We start from the raw sequence: 18,540 nt of genomic DNA, 5'->3' as shown, positions 1-18,540 counted from the left end.
GGCTCCCTCCGGGTCAGGGGCTAAGGCTAAAGCCGGAGGGGCATTTGCATAGCTTAACTCGGCCAAGCGCTCAACTGGCCTCCACAAGTGACTGGCCGGAATCCAAGCTCCGCCAGCGTCGCGGAGCCACCGAGAGGGAGGATCCGGGTAAATCCCGTTTGGGGCACCGCCCAGAGCCGGACAAAGGGGCGGGCCAGAGATCTGCTCTACTACCCAAAGCAGGCAGCTTTCAGGGCGGGGTGAGCAGTAGGGGCGGGGCAGGGCGGGGCGTGAGGAGGGCGGGGAGATCAAGGTGGGAGGGGTAGTCGGTGGTGGGAGTGCGGGTTAATGGCCGAGGGGGCGGGGCGAGCGGCGGGAGCCCCGCCCGGTCGTGGGGGAGGAGCGAGCAATGGGGCGGTGCCTTGTGTAGGCGGAGCAAGCGTCGGGGGCGGGGCCCGGGTGGGCCAGACGCGTGGGGCGGCAGAGCGGCGCAGGGAAGCGGCGCCTCTTTCTCTGCCGCGGCCCCGCCCCTCCGCGCCCCGCCCCCGCCCGCTCGGACGGCCCCGAGTCGCGCCCTCCCGCTCTGCGCTGCCGAACTTGGTCTAACTTCCTCGGCCGACCGGGCCGTGCCGCCGCCGCCGCCACCGCTGCCGCTGCCGCGCCCGGGTAAGTAGAGCGCGCGGCCCCGCTGCAGCATCGGGCCTGTCCTTATTGTCTCGGACTGGTCCTCGTGAGCGTCCCCTCGGGACGGCGGCGGCTGCTCCCTGCGTCCCTGCTCGGCCCCGGGACTCCCTTGCCTGGCGGGGGGTGGCCCCGCGGGCGGCGCGGGCTTTGTCTGCTGAAACCGCCCGCGAGCTCTGGAGGCCGCCGCCGGGACCCCGCTGAGCCCAACTCGGGCTCTGTGTGGAGTGAGAGGCTCGGCGGGCGCCCCGGAAGGTGTGGCTGCACCCTGCTGCCGCCTGGGCTCTGCCGCTCCTCACCTGTGAGCCCAGCGGAGGGCGCCTTCTTCAGCTCGGGTCCCGGGTGAGGGGACGGTCGCCCAGCCCCCACTCACCCTGAGTGTGCTCCCAGCCTCCGGGTCCCACGCTGTCCTGCCGGAGTTTGAGGAGGTGGCGACCCCGGCATCTCGGTCCTGGTCGCTAGAGGCTGTGTTTGAAAGTAGAGCCCGATCCCTGACCTAACCCGAGCTTTGGACAAGTTTTGGTTCTAGCTGTACCTTTCGGCCCAGGTTGCAGCCCCCATTCCTTCCCTGTTAGGCGTGCCGTGCAGAGGGTGGGGAAAGTGTGCGAATGGGGACATCGGTCCCTGAACCCCAGAAACTGCTGTCTAGTGGAGTGAAACTCGTTCTCCCGTGAGAGGCGGTCAGTATTCCCCAAAACTCAGTGTCTTAAGCCAAGTGATTGCCTGGAGCTGGTTGCAGAGCCTTGATGAACACTAATGGCTGTATAAGGTACGGTGGTGTGTGGGACATCGAGATGTATTGGCAGGTGTGTGCGGGACGCTGGGTTGGAGCCTGTAAGCAGGTGTTCCCAGCTCTCTAGGAGGTTGCCCCTAGGAGTGGTGATTGTGGGTCAGTTGCCTGCCAAATACTGGACAGTTTTCTACACAGCCCCCTGACTTCTAAGTAGAAGTTGGTGCTGCTGAGTGCTTCCTTCTTTATGGGGAAATCTGGGGCCCCGCATTCTAACAGCTTAGAGGTTGCAAGGAGACACCCTTTCTTTCAAAACTCCTGGGCTCCTGAACCTTTAGAAAGAAGCGCAGACTTCTGCTGTCCCGAAGCCTTGTAGCCTATTCTGAGAATGTTTTTCTTTTTGGAGTCAGGGTCTTGTGTAAGCCAGGGTTGCCTTGAATTCATAATTCTTCTGCCCTACTTTCTACATTTGTACATTCTGCAACCTTTCTACATTTTTGGACCCTCTTTGGACCACCTAATGTGTTTCGGAGACTGGGGTGCCCTGTGCTGTAGCGGGACACTCCTGGGCTCATACCTCCTGACCAGTAGGTGGTCAGTGGTGTTTATTGATATGAGCTTGACCTAGGCCTAGTTGCTCCATTCAGTCAAGCCATCTGAGCCACTGATCTTCCAAAGGTTTTGGTTGTTTCCAAGAAGAAAAGGCACCAAAGGGGAAGGGTTGTCTGCCCTGGGAAGACCTCCCCACTTGCCCTCTTTTTTAGGGCAACTGGCAACTGTGCTCGCTTGTCTCTGAGAACAGGTGAGGGCTTCTCCCTTGCTGTGTTTCTGATGGAGGATGAAACTCATGCCTTGTGTGGGTGGGGAGGAGCCTGCCCTTCAGGTTATAGAAATGAGGTGAAATTACAAAGAGGCCAGGGTGCAGGGAAGCCCTGGGTTCTTTAACCACTTCCGGGGACTTACCTGGCCACATGTGGCCTGGGATTTGACCTTGTTTAACTTTAGCAGAGAGTTAAACAGAATTATTTTTTACAACAAACACCTAAACGCCAGTAGACAGTCCTCAGAACTCTTGCTTGTTTAAAATCTGGTGAACTTATGATCAAATGTACAGCTTTTACATGGCATAATAGTGAGTTTGTTAAGGCTTAGTAGTTATGGAGACTTATATTAAGCCACTGTCTCAGCCTTCCTTTAATTGTTTAATCCCTGAAACAACTCAGTGTGGTAGAACAGTAACTACCTGATTTTCAAATGAGCAAACTATGGCCCAGAAAGGTCAGAGTGATTCCTTGTGGTCTCTGCCTGAGAGTTGGAGCCTCTCATTAAGAGATGCCTCCTCCTGGAGTTGCTTAAACATAGTGTGAAAGCCTGGCCCAAGGCGGAACTACTGAGTCCTTCAGTACAGGTTCCCTTAAGGCCCAGCTTCCACGTATCTCAACTCTCTACCAAGATTAGTTAGGACACACCACCCCTAAATCCCTGATATGGTTTGCCCCGGACCTTGTAGTGTCTGCCTTACAGGCCAGAGCATTGCAATTATGGCTGGAGAGTTCAATCTCTTCTGTAGAGATTTAATGTGGTTAATACCAAAGTCTTTTTTTTTTTTCCCATTTCAACATTTACATCACATCACTTACCTGCTTTATGTTGCCATTATTGTAGACCAGTTCATATCCCCAGCCACTTTTAGACATAGCCTGATGAGTCTTGACTCATATTGTTTCTGCCCATTTGTGGCAGATGTGGCACTAATGAAGTGGCATTTCATTGGACTGCACCAAGTAAACACATCCATAGTCACCTTCAGAGGGGGTTGGGGTTGGGGTTGAACGTCAGAAACAGTGAATGGCAGGAAGCCTATACTTGGCTGTCACTTGTTTTCTCCTCAAGCTCTGGTTCCTAGTTTCGTTTCTTGTCTCTGTGCCACCAAGAACGCTTTTGTAAACTAGTCAAAGAAATGCTTTTTAAAGATTGGGGTTGCCCGTTTGAAAGGTAGATGCTTAATAAACATGACTGAACTCTAGGGATGGAGAAGCGGTCTTTAAAGACTGTGTGTCCTTTCCTCTGACCCTTCAGAAGCTACTGGATCGCCTGCCTTTCTCATTACCTAATTCCACTTACACTTATTTCTAAAGCAGGAAGTCCCAGCCTAGAGGCTGCTAGAATGGAGGTGACAATCCCTGTTTCCTGCTGCTGGCTGTTAGTAGTGTCGTAGAGATAATCCTGCTGTGGCCTGTGGCACCAGGAAAGCAGGTTTGGCTTGCCCTCTCTTGTGGCCAGTGACTGTTGAGCGCGTTGCACTTCCCATCTTTGCCTGGATGTGAAGTTACTTTTCCTAGAAGCCAAGCAGGTGGAGGTGCCCTTCGTTTCCATGCTCTAAGAATTGCCCATGTGACTGGGGCCAAGCTTTCAGGACAGTGCGTGTGGAGCAGAGCTCCAGTTTGCTGGGGTGACTGGAGGGAAGCTTCTGCAGAAGGACAGGATAGAGACCTGTTGGGTGCTTTTCTCTAGCCACACCGGTTTTTGCTTTGTGTTCTCTCTGCATGGCCTGGGGTCATGAGTAGAGGTGGGGGAGACCTTGGGTTATTCTTTGTGAAGGTTGGTTGCCATTGGTTCTTAGGCATGGATACTGCTTTTTCGGGGCCTCTGTTTCCCCTCTGTGCAATGTCAGGAGACATAAAGGCCTGTTGCAGCTCCTGGCTGGTCACCGGTGACCAGAATAGGCTGTACTTGGTTGTTTTCAGAGTCTTTGGCCTGGTGAATGGGCGGCGTCTCGATTTGGATTTGCCTTTTCCTGCAGTGCCGCCTCCAGCTGTAAGTTACTTTGGATTTCATGGTCTCCTGGCCACTTTCTTCCATCCCTCTGCTTTGATTTGGACAGAGCAAGTACTTGCCTTGGTTCAGGACAGGACCTGGCCTGTGTGCAACAGTTGATGCATCTGCCCGCTCAGCATGAAGATGCCCAGCAGTCCAGCTTGCAGACGGGCAGTCAAGAGGCCAGCCTTTGGCTGATGTCTCATTGCTAGCTGTGCAACCCAGACTGGAGTTGTATCTTTTCTCCTCTTTGAGGGGAGCTAAATCAGACCTGCCCTGCCTGTCTTGGCTGCTGAGAATCCAGTACACACTTCAGGTTTGAGGAACCACAGTCTCAGGCTTCTGGGTTGGACCTGACTCTGTTTGGGGACAGCTGCTATCTTTTGGGCAGTTCTCAGCAAGTGCTTACCAACAGCTGATTCTGGGAACTCTGCTTCCTCCACCCTTTAGGGTTGGGTGGGGCTGGGTGGGGCTGTGGGTTTTCTCTTTGGTAGTAGTAGGTCTGGTAATCAGTGTAAGTGGGCTTGGACAGACTGGAGTAGACGTTTTCACCTCTTAGGATCTGTTCTGCCTCCTTCTTTAAGCAGCCAGAGCCCACATCTATCAGCCAGATAGACTCCTTCTTGGGTCTACCTGGTCTGTATACTGTGTGTAAGGACCAGAATAGATGTCTAAAGTGGCTGTTGGCATACTGGTAGGAGATAAGCTAATGGTGTCCTCTAGGACTCTTTGAGTTCTCAGTCATCTTGCAGAGCTGAGGTGGTGGGGAAGATTTGGGGAAGAGTCAGTGGTCAAAAGGCTCGGTAAACCTTCTCTCTGGGTTTTTTTTCTGGCTATGTGCCCCAGCCATGTGTCTGTGATCTGTATGTTACAGAGCCCAACAAACACTCAAAAACAGGGACTTTGAGGATGTCGTAGCTCTGACATCCAACCAGGGTCCTTATAGCAACTAGAAGGGAATGAGTGTCCCCTGAGATAAATCTCTTTTGTCACTTTCTGAGGTTGGTGGTGGTGGGGGAACGGGTTTAGCATGATCAGGGAGTCCTCAGCAGGGTCTCCTTCAAAGTTCAGAGTGAGAAGGATAATACCTACCTTAGCTTTAGTGCCCCAAACCCGCTGCACTGTTCATGCTCTGGTGGGACTCCCAGCATTGGCACTGTATAGTCTCAATATTGGTGATGTCCAGTTTTGATTCTTTGCTTCCCACATTGGCCATAAATGCCCCTCTCCGTGGCTTCTCTGTTTCTTGACCAGCCTGTACTCCTGGGCCTCGTGGAACCAGTCTTCTGAGGCTTGTAGGAGGTGACCAAATCTATACCCAAGTGTTGGTGATACTCTGGGTGAGGGGAAGGGGCCTTGAGTCCTGGAACACTGAGGAACTCCGTGTTTAAAGAAAAAAATGATTCTGGCACTTGCTAACATGGTAAGGTGAACTATTCAAGATGGCTGCAACAGGGTTTTTAAGTAGGGGAGAGGGACTGGGCTCAATTCCAGAACCCTAGGAAAGTCAGAACTTACAGTCAGGGAGCAGTATGCCAGGATCCTAGAGAATTTTTGAGGGTAGGAGACACTTTCAGCTGAATGGACCTCATAGGATTCTTCCTCAAGGCAAGCCAAATGGCCAGATATTATGTGGGGGATAAAGAAGGATGAGGAATTTGATAATAAATTGAGGGATAAATTGACTTAGCAGGATTCATGCGAGAATGGGCCCCCACAAATCCAAGATTGGACAGAACTGATTGAACAGAGAGTTCAGAGCACTTGGCTAAAGTTTGGTGAAGGCCTGAATCCTTTCAGTATCCTTTGTTCCGTTTTGTGAGTTCTTTTACACTGGCTAGGCTCATGATCACCCACGTTTGTTTCTCAGGAGTAACATTTTCTCCTATGGGGGTTTCCTGACCAGTACCATTCCCTCTGACACTGCCAGTAAGGCTCCAGAACTAAAGGTGGTCACCATTGAAATCTTAGTCTTGTTGTTGCAGTGTGTACTGGTTCCTTGTGTCTCAGTCTCCTTCCCCTCTGCAACAGGACCTCGTGTCTCTGCAGACCCCATCTCCAAACTTTGGGCTTCTGTGTCTATTGGCTATCTGATCACGGGCATTCTCTCTTCTGAAATCCTCTACAGCTGCAGAGGGGGCTTCTGTCTTGTGCTGTCCCCAGTCCGACACAAACCAGTGGACCACTCTGCAGCCCCTGCCAGCCTTAGGACTTTCTCTTTTCTTTTTCTCTGCTCTGGGTCCTGGAGGGGCCATGGGTGGGTCCCTTCCATTCCCTGGTCTGCACAATGGAGGGGCCATAGGCGAAGCCTTCCATTCCCTGGGTCCACACAATAGAGAGAACATTAGTTTGGCCCTTCCATTCCTGGGGTCTGCACAATAGAGGGGTCCTAGCGTGCCCCCCTTCCACTTCCACTCCCTGGGTCTATCCAGTTGTCCTTTCTCATTTGCATGTTCTTCCACGTCTCCAGGCGGAGACTTCTCTCTGGTTTTCTGTCTGTCCCCTCTTTCATTGGTCATCGCTGTGTCCCTGGTACAGGTGACCTACTGATCTGTCTTCCTGAAAGCTCTTCTCATCTCAGCCTTCTAGGAGCAAGGCTCCCTTCTGCTCTGAGGAAAACCTGCTGGCTGTAGGTAGGGCTTACTCACTTCCTCAAGGGGAAGGCCCCATGGCCAGTAGCCATTCCTGCAAGGCAGACTGGAGATCATGCCCTGTTCTCTGCAGTCACCCTGCCTCTCCACAGGCATTGTCTCTTGCTGTCCTAGTTGCTTCCTGTGGACACAAGCTGGGTGTAAACAGGAATAGTTGTGGGGGGGGGTTGCCAGAGAAAAAAGTCTGTGGTAGTGGAGAGTGTTTGTGTCCCTGAATGGCCACAAGCATAGGAAAGAGGGATGGGCTTAAGGTACCACGATGATAGCAGGTTCTGCACAGAACCCCCTCCTGAGATTCTGAGTTTCCCCTGAGAAGTATGGTGAAACAGATATACCCAGGAGACTCAGAGCCTCCCTGAGGTGGGGAACCTTGAAGAATAATAAAAGGTTTTGGGGTTCCTGGTAGGACATGCCTTGACCTTGCCACTGGGCCCCGTCAGGGAGGCAGGAAGTGTTGCCATCTTTTAGGTTTGTTGCTAGTGTGGTCCTAGTAGCTTTGAGATCCCATTGTGCTTGTTTTGGGGGCAGTCGTTGAACACTTCACAGTCAGGAAAGCATACTTGTCCCCTCCCTGGCCTCCCTTCTCTGAGCCCTGGGCAGTTGTGAGCTTGAGGCCATTATGAAACAGCCAGCTGTATTGTTCCTGGGGTTGAAGTTGTGTGTAGCCAGGGTTGTGCTCATGGACCACTCCCTGTTGTTCAGGTCTCTCCTTATACAGTGGCCCCCACTTGCTCTAATGGCCATTGTGTCATCCCCTAGGCAGCAAGAGAGACTGGGATGGGTTTCGTATTATTCCTTAGGGGCAAAATCACGTGAAGGAAGTACATCAGTGCTTTTTAGTGCAGAGTACTTATTGACACACCCATTAAAGGGGGGCTTTTAGACCAAATGTGTAACCCTTTAGCAAGAATAGAATCTTGCTAAAGGAATGCATCTCTCAACCCTGTGCTATGGTTCCGTTTCTTGAAAGGTACATGCGGCTTCGTGGCTAAGGGTTGGGGTTTTAAGCTGAGATTTTGGAGAAAACTGTTTTTTAGCTTGTCCTTGGAGTTGGGCCAGGCCTAGAAATCTGTTGAAATAGCTTATCTTTAGCTGCTAAAAATGGGGGATGGGCTCGTAACGCTAAGACTGGATCCTTGCTGCTGCTGGGGAGGCCCCTGGAGAAGGATCTTGCAGGATGCTTTGGTTTCAGCCTCCCTGGGACAGACAGACGCTGTTAGACAGACAAACTCCTTGGATCTTGAAATCCTATAGGTGGCCGTTGGTGTGGGGTAGCTTAGTTTCCTTCCTGCCACTGTCAAAATCTGTTTGCTTTTCTTCGATAGGAAAACTTTCTGCTTGTGGGCTTAGGGTGAATGAAGGTAAGCAGGGAGGTGGAGTGGGCTTCTAGGACTGGCACTCCCTCCCTGGCCGACTTAGGTCTTCTCGCCTCCCCTCCCCCACAGCATCTTGTCTTAGGGAGATGCCAGATTGCTTGCCTAAAGAGAGCTATTCATGAAATATTTTCCCTCCCCATCCTCCTCCCTGCTTCTCTCTTTTGTTTCTTTCTTTTCTTAGACAAAATCTTCCTACATAGCCTAGGCTGACTCTTAAATTGTTCTCCTGCCTCAGTAACTCTGAGTATTGGGATTATAGGTATATGCAGTATACCTGGCTATGTACCTCTAGCCACAAACCTTAGGCAAACACATTGAATTGAGTTTCACCTTTTTTAAATCATAAAACAACCAGAAGATAATAATAGAAATGCATACTTTCTGACTTCTTCAGCTGCATCACCCCTCAAGCCCAAAGCCTCCACCATCAGATATTCAGAGCCAACTCAATTGTGACAACCCCCATGCATACACCCCTCTCTCTATCTCTCTTGCTTATTCTCACAGTGGCATGCAGCTTATATTGCTCTGGTCCTTACTGAGGCTCCCTGAGGGTTTATCCTGGGATTGTCCCATTTTAGCACACATCATGAAAAGACTACTCCATTCTTGTTAGCAACAGCAGGTCATCTTGCTGCAGAGTGAGCCTTGACTGACTCACTCTTCCAGCCCCCTTGATGGACATTGAGGTTGCTTTCAGTGTTTGCTTTCACAAGCCCGGTTGTCAGGTGCCTTGAACATACAGGTGGGTCTGAGGAGCCTGCTGTGGAGTTGAAGCATTGAGGGGATGGTTAGAAACATGGCTGCTTTGATTCCAAGAGGAAGGGAAGTTTCTGAGGCGTGAAGCTGAGGGGGATCTTCTATTTTTGACGTCGGGGGCTGAGTTGGCAGGAGGCTGCATGTGCTGCTTTCCTTCCTTTTCTTCTTGTGGCTCAGCTCAGACCATGCTCTTTCCATGAGCACATGTAGAGCTCTTGGCTGTGTTGTGACCACGAGGCTTGTGCACCCACAAGTGCCATGGCGTCTGAGGAGGATGCTGGTGAGGTGAGGTATGCAGGGAGGTCGCTTCTCACAGTGTGCGCTTAGTTGGAGCTGCCTACGCTCTGGGTAGTGTGAAAGCAAGCTGGAACTGGTTGGTCTCAGACAAGCTAGGAGGGGGCCGATGCTAGGATCAGGCCCCCTCCGCTGCTGTGGAGCCCTGGTATCCTGCCTGCTTTGCAGCTGGGTCTGACGGGTATGGGTGTAAAACTCCCTATAAAGACCTCCAGGTAAATGGAAGATGGTTTTTTCTGTTTTGAGTAGGGACCTTCCTGAGTAGAGAGGAGGGTTTGGGGTGGAGAGGGTATTGTAGGAGAGGGCACAGGCTTCCTAAGTTTTCTGACAGTTTCCTTCCTTGTTTACTGTAGCCTGTGTCCCCCTGAAATAGCCAACCATAGCTGTCTCTACCGTGTATCTGTGGCTGCCCATACAAGGTCAGTGCAAGACAAGAAGTCAGTGAGATCTCAGGGGGACTTCCATTCTATGCTGCGACCTAGTGGTTTTGTGAACTGTACCCCTACCATCTCCCATACAGAGGATCCTAACCACTGCAGTCACATGCAGTCCCCATGAGGAGCCCAGACTATCAATGCTGGAGGCTCTGCTTTGGAAGCTTTGGCCCTTTGTAGCACAGAGGTTTCTATTGTGGCCTGGTGACAGCTAGGCCTGACCTGTGAGGCTAAAGAGGCGGGCCTAGTGATGACAGTGGAGCCATTCATGGTCTCTGCCCTGGTTTCCTGATGCCTCCCATTGTGGATTTGTGTGTGGGAGGGGGGTATGTGGGGGGGGTGGAGAGGGAGGGGCCAGGGCTGCTATTGTTAATGACGCTGGAGGCCATTGTGCTTAGTGGAGGTCTGCTGACAGCCCTGAGTCACTGGGCCTACAGTTCTCAGATTCCAGCTCTGCCTTCTCGCTCCCTGTGACTTTTGTGGGCACCTGTGTGAAGATCCCTTTCTTCTTTCATGTCATGTGATCTGCTTGGTGCTCCTTGGGTTGTAATCAAAACAGCTGGGAAGGAGCAGGATGCCCAGGCTGGCTCATCAGCCGCCTGCCCACCACCTTGGGAAGCATGTCCACAGAGCTCTCGATGCCCAGCTGCACCCTTGGGTGGGGGCCAGGCACGTGCCTCAGCTGCTGTTAGTCTTGTAGGAGGCGGCCCCACATCTGCCTTTGTGCTCACCCTGTAATCGCCTCCCTCATCCTCCTTGGAGCTCCCAGCTACAGAAAAGCCTGCTTTCCGGGCAACGCAGCCAGCAACCACCCCCCGCTGTCCCTGCCGCTGCCCTCTGCCGAGCCCAGCCTTCTTCTCCTTTGTTTAGCCATCTCGGAGCTCTTGGAAGGCCGGCACAGCCGTGGAAGCGTTCATGGTGCAAGTCTACTTACTGGGCCAGAGGCTTGTTGCCCGTCTCTAGATGTACCATCTGTCTCCCAGGGAGGCCAAGCATTTCCCTTTGTTCTGTCCTTCCTCTTACCAGATCAATATTAGCGACTCTTAGAGCCAAGGCAGGGGTGCTCACTAGGTTTCGGCCATTGCGCTCTCTCTCTCTCTCTCTCTCTCTCTCTCTCTGTGTGTGTGTGTGTGTGTGTGTGTGTGTGTATGCTCATGAGAAAGGGTGGGAACTGGTGACTTGGTCCTAAGAAGAAGCACCTCCTGACAGTATAGTAAGCTTGCCTTTGAAGGCCTGTCAGAACTGCTCCTACTTATCAGTGTCTGGGTGCCAGAGAAACAGAGGAATCGTTTATTTTGGTTTTATGGTGGTGATGATTCTTCTCCGACCGAAGGGAAGCAGTCCCTGCTCTGTCACTCTCAATGTCTCTCTTTTTCCCCATTCCCAGTTTTGTTGGTCACAAGGAGCATTTTCTTTGGAGGATGACTCTCACTGCAGGGTTAGGCATTTCTCCCTGGGGGTGGATCTGCCCCAGCCATTTCTGTCTCCCGTCTAAACCACACAAGGAGCTGTCAGAGCTGTTACCCTTTGAAATGTAGGGTAGGTTTTTTTGTCCAGAAAAAACTGATTCTTTCAGAAGTCACTATCTTCAGATTGAGCCTGTCTTTCAAATTAGGGGCCACCCCCCATGTTAGACTGTCTTCATGTCAGCAAATGTAGCACACTCAGATCAGAAAGGGCTGGAATTTACTGTTACACATGTAAAATATGGACCTAATTTTGGAGGTATCCAAGTGATCTCCAGAAGACAGGGTCACAGTGCAGGTTGCTCGGTTGTCCTGGCTAGTGTTTTATCAACACGTTAGGGCATGTGGCAGAGGGAACCGCAGCTGAGAAAAATGCCTCCATCAAAGTGGTCTGTAGGCAAGTTAGTCAGTCTGTGGGGCATTTTCTTGATTAGTGATTGACATGGAAGGGTCCAGCCCCCTGTGGGTGGTGCTGTCCCTGGGCTGTGGATCTAGGGTGGATCTAGGCTGTACTGGAAAGCAACCTGAGCAAACCGTGAAGGTAAGCTGGTAAGAGAGTAAGCCTCTGCTTCAGTTCCTGCCCCAGCTTCCCTGTGTGGTAGACAGATGCATGGAAGTGAAGGACGGAACAAACCCTTTTCTCCGCAAGTCGCTTTTGTCATGGCGTTGTATCATAGCAATAGAAACCATACTGTTGCTGGTGCTTGGGATAAAAGCACAGGAATTGGAGATAGGCACTTGAGTCCTGGAGGTACACTGCTGGCCACTGGCATTTCTCTTCCTTGAATGTAGGCCTTTGATGGATAATGGAGGGAGGGGTTGCTCAGACAAACCTGGGCAAGGTTCTAGCTGTGACCTTTTTAGTTTTGTGAGTCTTAACTCCCAAAGAGTGGGTCACTGTCTTGAAAACCCCTTGTTCTTTTAGGATCTCATAGAAGAAAATGGCTTTAGATAGGTATGATGAATAAAGGGTTTTTCTCTCCAGGCCATTTCTCCCCCACTGTTCCAGGCTGGTGGCCCTAAAGAGTGTCTGTGGTTTCCCATTGGAGCTACACCGCCACCCTGCCTGGTCGTGGGGACTCTTGAGAGTACAGGTCCCGTGACTCCCTGGAGAGGTCCTGAGTGGACATGGACGTAGTTCCTCCTCTCTTCTGGTCTAGTCCCTGTCTTGTTGGATCCGGGGAGAAGAAATAAAGCTTTCTTTGTTTTACCTCTCCCCAAAGTGAGGTCATACCAGAAAAGTTAAATCCGAAAATGTAGAGATACACCTCATATATCCTCCCCTCCCCCACAACTTCTTAGCTTCTTACTCTGTGTGTGTGTGTGTTTAAATTTTGTGTCTGTTTTATTAAGAAGAGGCAAAATATTCTTTCCTTGGCATCTTTTCAGGGTGGGATTGTGGCCCTTTATCTGCCTTTGACCACCCAGCCTCACTGCTTAGTCCTTATGCCCAATCAGCCCTGGCTGCTCCCTGTCCCATCTGCAGTCCTGCTGTCTCCTTCCTTGAGGACAGGGTAGGTACAGATTGTCACTGGACCTTCTCATGTATCTCCCCAAATAACGGCTGCCCCACCCTGGAAGAAGTCTAAAGGCCTCACAGGAGGCAGGCTTCCCTCATTTGCTTAGAGTAGCTCTCACAGCTGTGAAGCGGAGGGCTGGGGTGGGGCTCAGTGGAAAGGGCTTGCCCACTGTTCAGGAGTTTGTCTAGCTTCTCTCAGTCCACAGAAACAAAAATCTCATGATCATCAGGTGGGCTACACTAAAATACCAATTAATTCCACAATGGAAGCGTTTCTCTGGGAAAGTGGAGCAGATCCCTGCAAGTTCATACACAGTGAGGTAGTGAGGACGCTGTCACCTGATGGTGACTTGCCCTCCAGGCACCTCTATTTGACCTGCCAGCTCTGGCTGTTCGGCCTCCCTTTTGAGCAGCATCATCACCTGGGAGCCTTTGAGATACAGAGCCTCGTGGGAGAAGGTTGACCTCAGATCAGCCAATCAGAGCTGTCTTCTCAGAGATTCCCAGGCGCTGTGTGCACTTTCAAGTCTGAGAGGCGCTGACCCTGACGCCTGCCCTGTTATTTTTCACACCTCATCAGTTGTTTTGTGGTTTGCTGTCTACCCTCTGGTCTCCTGTAAAGTGCACTTTTAATCGGCCCGAAACTCAGGCTTTGTGTCCCCCTTCCTCAGGTGTGCAGTGTGTGCAGGTGTGCTGGTTGTCTGGGGTGCAGCTGAGACCGTGAGCCCCTTTAGTCCGCTGGTGAGGTCATCTGTGGGGCAGGGAGCTGAGTGGGTAATTGGAGCCTTCGTGGACCATCTGGGTACCATTTACCCCACCCCATCTGTCTTTCCTCGGCTTTTACCAGCTGGAGGGACAGAGTCAGAATCTAGGCTGTAGGTGTGGTTTGCATTTGGGGGGAAAACAAAACATTCTGAATGAAGATCCTTTGGTATATGTTGGTGTTCAAGTAAAAAGCTCAGGAGAGTGACTACAAATTGATATTTTCTGTTTATTTTTTAAAGGGATAATAAAATAAACAAAAACTAACACACCAGAATTGGACACAACTGATAGAGAGTCCAAGAGAAGACTCAAGAAACTGAGACCCACTCCATCTGCACACTCAGGAATCCCATAGAAACACTAAACTGGAAGCCATAAAATATATGCAAAGGACCTGTAAGAAGACAAATAAAAGAATAATAAAAAAATTAAAAAAAAAGGAAAAGCCCCAATACGACATTGTGAGACAAGGAACCTCCAAAGATGCCATTGAGTTTGTTTTCTGTTGGCCATCTACTGCGTGCATGCAGCCTACCTTTAAGAGTAGTGTTTCTCCAGGGAGACTCCCTTTGGAAGAAATAAATTTTCATTTGCGAGTGGTTATACATTGGAGATCGCTTCTGGGTTAGGGATCGAGGCACATGGCCATGTCTCGCTTCAGCTCCAGAAACCCATCGGTGCAGACCTGCGCAGGCCCTGGCAACGCTACCTCAGTCTCTGAGGGGTCACATGTGCGCTAGTCACATGATTTAGAGGGCTTTCTTTCCTTGGTGTCCTCCATCCCCCCTGGCTCTTACACTCTTTCTGTCTCCTCTTCTTTGGGGTTTCTTGAGCCCTGAGGAGAGGGATTTGATGGAGACCTCCTGTTAGGACTGAGTGTTTCAAGGTCCTTTTACTCTCTGCATAAATGTGTGACTGTGGGTCTCTGTGTTTGTCCATATCTGCTGCAGGAGGGTGGCAGAGCAGGGCACTGACCAGCTTCCCTGGCTGAAGTTCTGTTTTCCAAGGACATATTTGAGGTGGCTCTGCACCACTTGCTAGCTTCTGTGTTCTGGTCTCGGGCTTTGGGAAAAGATTTCATATTTATCCCACCTGCCCCACTGCTGTCTGCTGCCTCCCACCCCTTCTGCTAACCCTGCCCACAGTTTCCCACCCATGAGTCCCAGTTTTTCAAGGAGCTCTTCTTTATTCCTCTTTTCATTTGATAAGAATGAAAAGGTTAGCACTTTAGTTTTTCCCAGCAAGCTTCACTTCTCCGAGCTTCTGCAAGGCTTTGTTTCTTATTTTGTCCTTAGTCTTATCCGTTGCTTCCCTAAGTAGCTTTGCTTTGCTTGAGGAAGGCCCAGACTCAGGCCCTTCTCTGGGCTGGAAAGTAACTCAACTCAAGTCTCTCAGAAAGCAGGGAAAGGTTGGAGGAGTTCTCCAGAATACCATATTGGAGAGGGGATAGTGAGGTTATGTCTCAAAACATAGTATACTGTACATACCATGCAGTTTTGGATGCACCAAGGTTTAAACATCTCAGAACCATAATTCTGCCATTTAGGCAAGAAGAAAATGGAGACAAGGAGTAAATATATGTCATTCAGAATTCTCTCATGTAGTTTCCTTGTGTTAGAGAAGCAGGGTGGGGGGGGGGGGTGGGAACAGCCCAGACCAAAGAGAACATTTCATATCCCCATTAGGCATGCAGGTCGAGTTCTGGCAGCTCTACAGAGCTCTGGACTGACCAGCAGAGACCTCGTTATTGGAGCAAAGTCCTCTTTTCCAGAGTTGGTTCTTTCTTCATCGGCAGTAACTGTAGAGTTCAAGAGTGGCTCTCACCCTAGTGTTGGTCTTTCCAAGGTGGTCGTGTGGCTCTGTCTTGGTACTGTCCACAGTGCCCAGCCTATAGCTGGGGGTTCACAGGGAGCTCTGCTGATAAAATGCATTGAAGGGTGCATCTGGTTTGATGATTTGTCTGCTACTAGCTTAGTTGCTGCATGTCCGCATGTGTGTATGAGTCAGTACTGTTATTCTCATGCCTGTGTGCCTGTAGAACGTGTGTCCTCACCCACCTGACACCTAAACCAGCTGTTCTGGGGAACACTTTCTGGTCCACATCTGCCTTTCTGTGCTGGCTTGCTATCTTCAGGAGCTGGAATCTGAGTCCCCGTGTCATGCCCAGCTCTGCATTGGAGTTATTTGCACTGTGCCCTGATGAGGCAGAAGCAAGCCATGAAGTGTCCTCTCCCACAACAAGGGGGTCACTTGCTGAGGTAGCCTGTGCAACAAGGGGATACCAAGCAGGCTGTCTTCACCCCTGCTGGTCTGGAAACCATTGGTGGTATGACTCCCACTGGAGAATTTCTGGATTGGCACAGGGCCTAGACTATGTCTTCAGAGTTCTGGGTATACAGCTAGCCCTCTAAGTTGTTATCGCCTGCCCCCAAGTGCTGTGAGCTGGCCCAGATTCTCCACATCGTGTGTAACTGACCAGTGCTCTTTCCAGAGTAGATATTCTGTCAGGACTTAACATTTTCAGATTATCAGGTATACAACACTGTGACAGTGTCAGTCAACCCTGCGTCATGTGTGTGGGTGGCTTTGCCTTTGATGGCAGAGGGGAAAATGCCATGGGAAATGAACTACAGGGTTTCTCTGTATGTAGCTCTGGCTGTTCTGGAACTTGCTCTGTATACTAGGCTGGCCTCAGACTCCCAGAGGTCCACCTGCCTCTGCCTCTCAAGTGCTGAGATGAAAGACGTGCGCCATTATTGACCGGCTGGGAAGTGAACCTGTAACCCAGGGAGGTAGGCCATGACAGTTGTAGGCGTCTGGGCCTGCCGCACCTGGGCCTGCAGATGCTGCACCGAAGCTTTGATTACAGTTGTATGAGCTGTGGGATGAATCATTCTGAAAACCTCTGCTTGGCCTGCAGTCTCGTTGCCTTAATGTTTTGTCTGCTGCTGCTTCCCCTCCCCCCTCACCACCTCCCTCTTCCTCCTTTTTTAAGAGAAAAAGATACAGACTGTGTTTTGACTTGAAGTCGCTTATTTTTCTGAACCACTTGTAATTTGCGTTCGGTTGATGTTCTGCCACAGTTAGAGTCAGTCATGCACCTTCCTTAGGAACACTTCCTACAAAAAGCAGTGTGGCCCAGGCGCCTCTGCTGGGGGACCCACACGAGGTGCCAGGTGCGTTTGACTCAGTTTGACTCATTGCTGGTGCTGTGAGCAGCAGTGTGCTGTCAGCTGGTTCTCCACAGCTAAGTTACTAGACTGCCGTATGTAATTAGTCAGTGCCCGTGGGGAGGTGCTTGGAGACCTACATTTGAAAATGTAGGAATCCTGACAGGATGGGTTATTCCAGTCACGGTTCCTGAATGGCAATAATCTAATTTCACAATTCCCTCCATTTTTCCTTTGGCATTTTCCTGTAAGGAGCTCTTTTCTCTTTTGTTTGTTTTTTTTCTTTTCTTTTTTTAATAAGTGGCTTTCCAGATCTATCCTAGTCTTTATTGAAGGAACCTCTGGAAACAACTGGACTAATCTGCATGTTGTATGTGTGTGTGTGGATTCAGTTGGACCAAGCTGGACATTTTCCTTCCAGTGGGCACCCCATGGAGCCAGCTAACTGCAGAGAAAAGTGACCCACTCTGCTTTGCCACCGTGCAGGGTTCTGGGTCAGAGCTTTTTTGAACAAAGGCTCCTATAGCTTTAAAAAAAAATCATAAAAAGAATAAATCTAAAAATCACTCAATTAGGTGACCTCCATTTCACACCCCGTAGTGCCCCTTCCCTGAGCATACACACCCTCCTTTAGCACCTCTCCCTATGCAGCAGCCGCTGGCACCAAAGCAGACAAAAGCTGACTGACTCTCTGAATTAGCCAGGAGGCCTGTTGATGTTCCTGACACTCAGCCGGTTTGGGGTTGTGAGTTGTTGGTAGAAACTCTGTGTTTAATTTGTTATCTTCAGTGGTTTAACAGGAAGCCAGACACATAGAACACTATGCCCACTGGAAACCCTGGCAGGGTTCAGAACTGGCTGGCTAGATTCCCAGGCTTATGGTGGCAAGGTCCCTACAGACTTGGACCTTCATCTCCTCCTGCCACAACCATCCTTTAGGGTAGTTCTTGTAATAAAGAAAGCGGCTTCCTCTAAAGCTTTATAGTGTCTTCCCAGGGTATAGTCCCGCTTTTTGATCCTAGTTAGTGGCTGTAGCCTTGGGTGTGGGGTGTTAGATAGCTAGGGACTGGGTCATCAGAGGCCATAGACATGTCTGACTCTCGGGTCTGACTCGTGAGTCAGAGAGCCAAGCCCCTTCTTTTACTTGTAGGGTGGCAGTTGCCTTGGGCTAAGGCCTAAAATGGTTGCTTTGTGAGATTCCTGTGGGTAGTGAGGCAGCTATTTTGGCATGTTATTACATGCTTCTCTTCTACTAGAACTCTTGCCCCTTCAGTAACCCATTCGCATTTACCTCCTCCCTAGCCTGCTCTCCGGTGGCCTCCCTGTTCCTCAGTTTGTGAATGAATGTTTCCCTACTATCCTGCTAGCTCTAAAGCCTCTTAGTGGGAACATCCAGGGCCCAAGAGTGCTATTTTGGAGGCTCAGAAGGGTCCTAGCACATGAAACGGGGCCTCCTTTGGGAAGGGCCTGGCATCAGTGTGTAGGAGCCTTAGAAGCCTTGTGAAAAGGTAGATTCTTGGTTAATAGCCTGCTCTGGAGAATGAGAGGGAGGAGAGATGTCAGGGATCATTAACTGTGTGTGAAGGGGGCAGGCAGTTTGCAGTCTGGGAGTGTAGTGAAGGCACTGAGATAGGTTGGGGGTTCAGAACAGACCTGGCGAGTGGGAGGGAGTGGATGGAGATGGCTGGGAGAGACCTTCCGGACTTAGTGTGAGGGAGGAAGAGCTGAGTTGCAGTCCCCTGGAGGAAAGGAGAGGATCAGGAACAGCTGTCTCAGAGCCTGGCCCTGTACTGACTAGGTACCATTAGGGGACCTAGGTGAGGTGGACCTTGGCCTACTTTTTCGCCTGAGGGCTTATGGATCAGGCCTGAATGAGCAAGACATGAATAGAGAGAGGCT

At 50.8% G+C, this 18,540-nt stretch overlaps 1 protein-coding gene across 1 annotated transcript in view; it reads left to right on the top strand.

Annotated features, from left to right (window-relative positions):
- The first annotated feature begins 534 nt into the window (after positions 1-534).
- Tspan14 (tetraspanin 14) overlaps positions 535-18,540 on the top strand; it is a 57,348-nt gene continuing 39,342 nt past the window's right edge. The window contains 1 exon segment of the mRNA XM_038349089.2: positions 535-645. The gene's annotated coding sequence lies outside the window, so the exon portion shown is untranslated.

The sequence above is a fragment of the Arvicola amphibius genome, chromosome 12 (genome assembly GCF_903992535.2).
Source record: "Arvicola amphibius chromosome 12, mArvAmp1.2, whole genome shotgun sequence".
In the NCBI taxonomy this organism is placed as follows: Eukaryota; Metazoa; Chordata; class Mammalia; order Rodentia; family Cricetidae; genus Arvicola; species Arvicola amphibius.
This window is presented reverse-complemented; position numbering and strand designations above follow the sequence as displayed.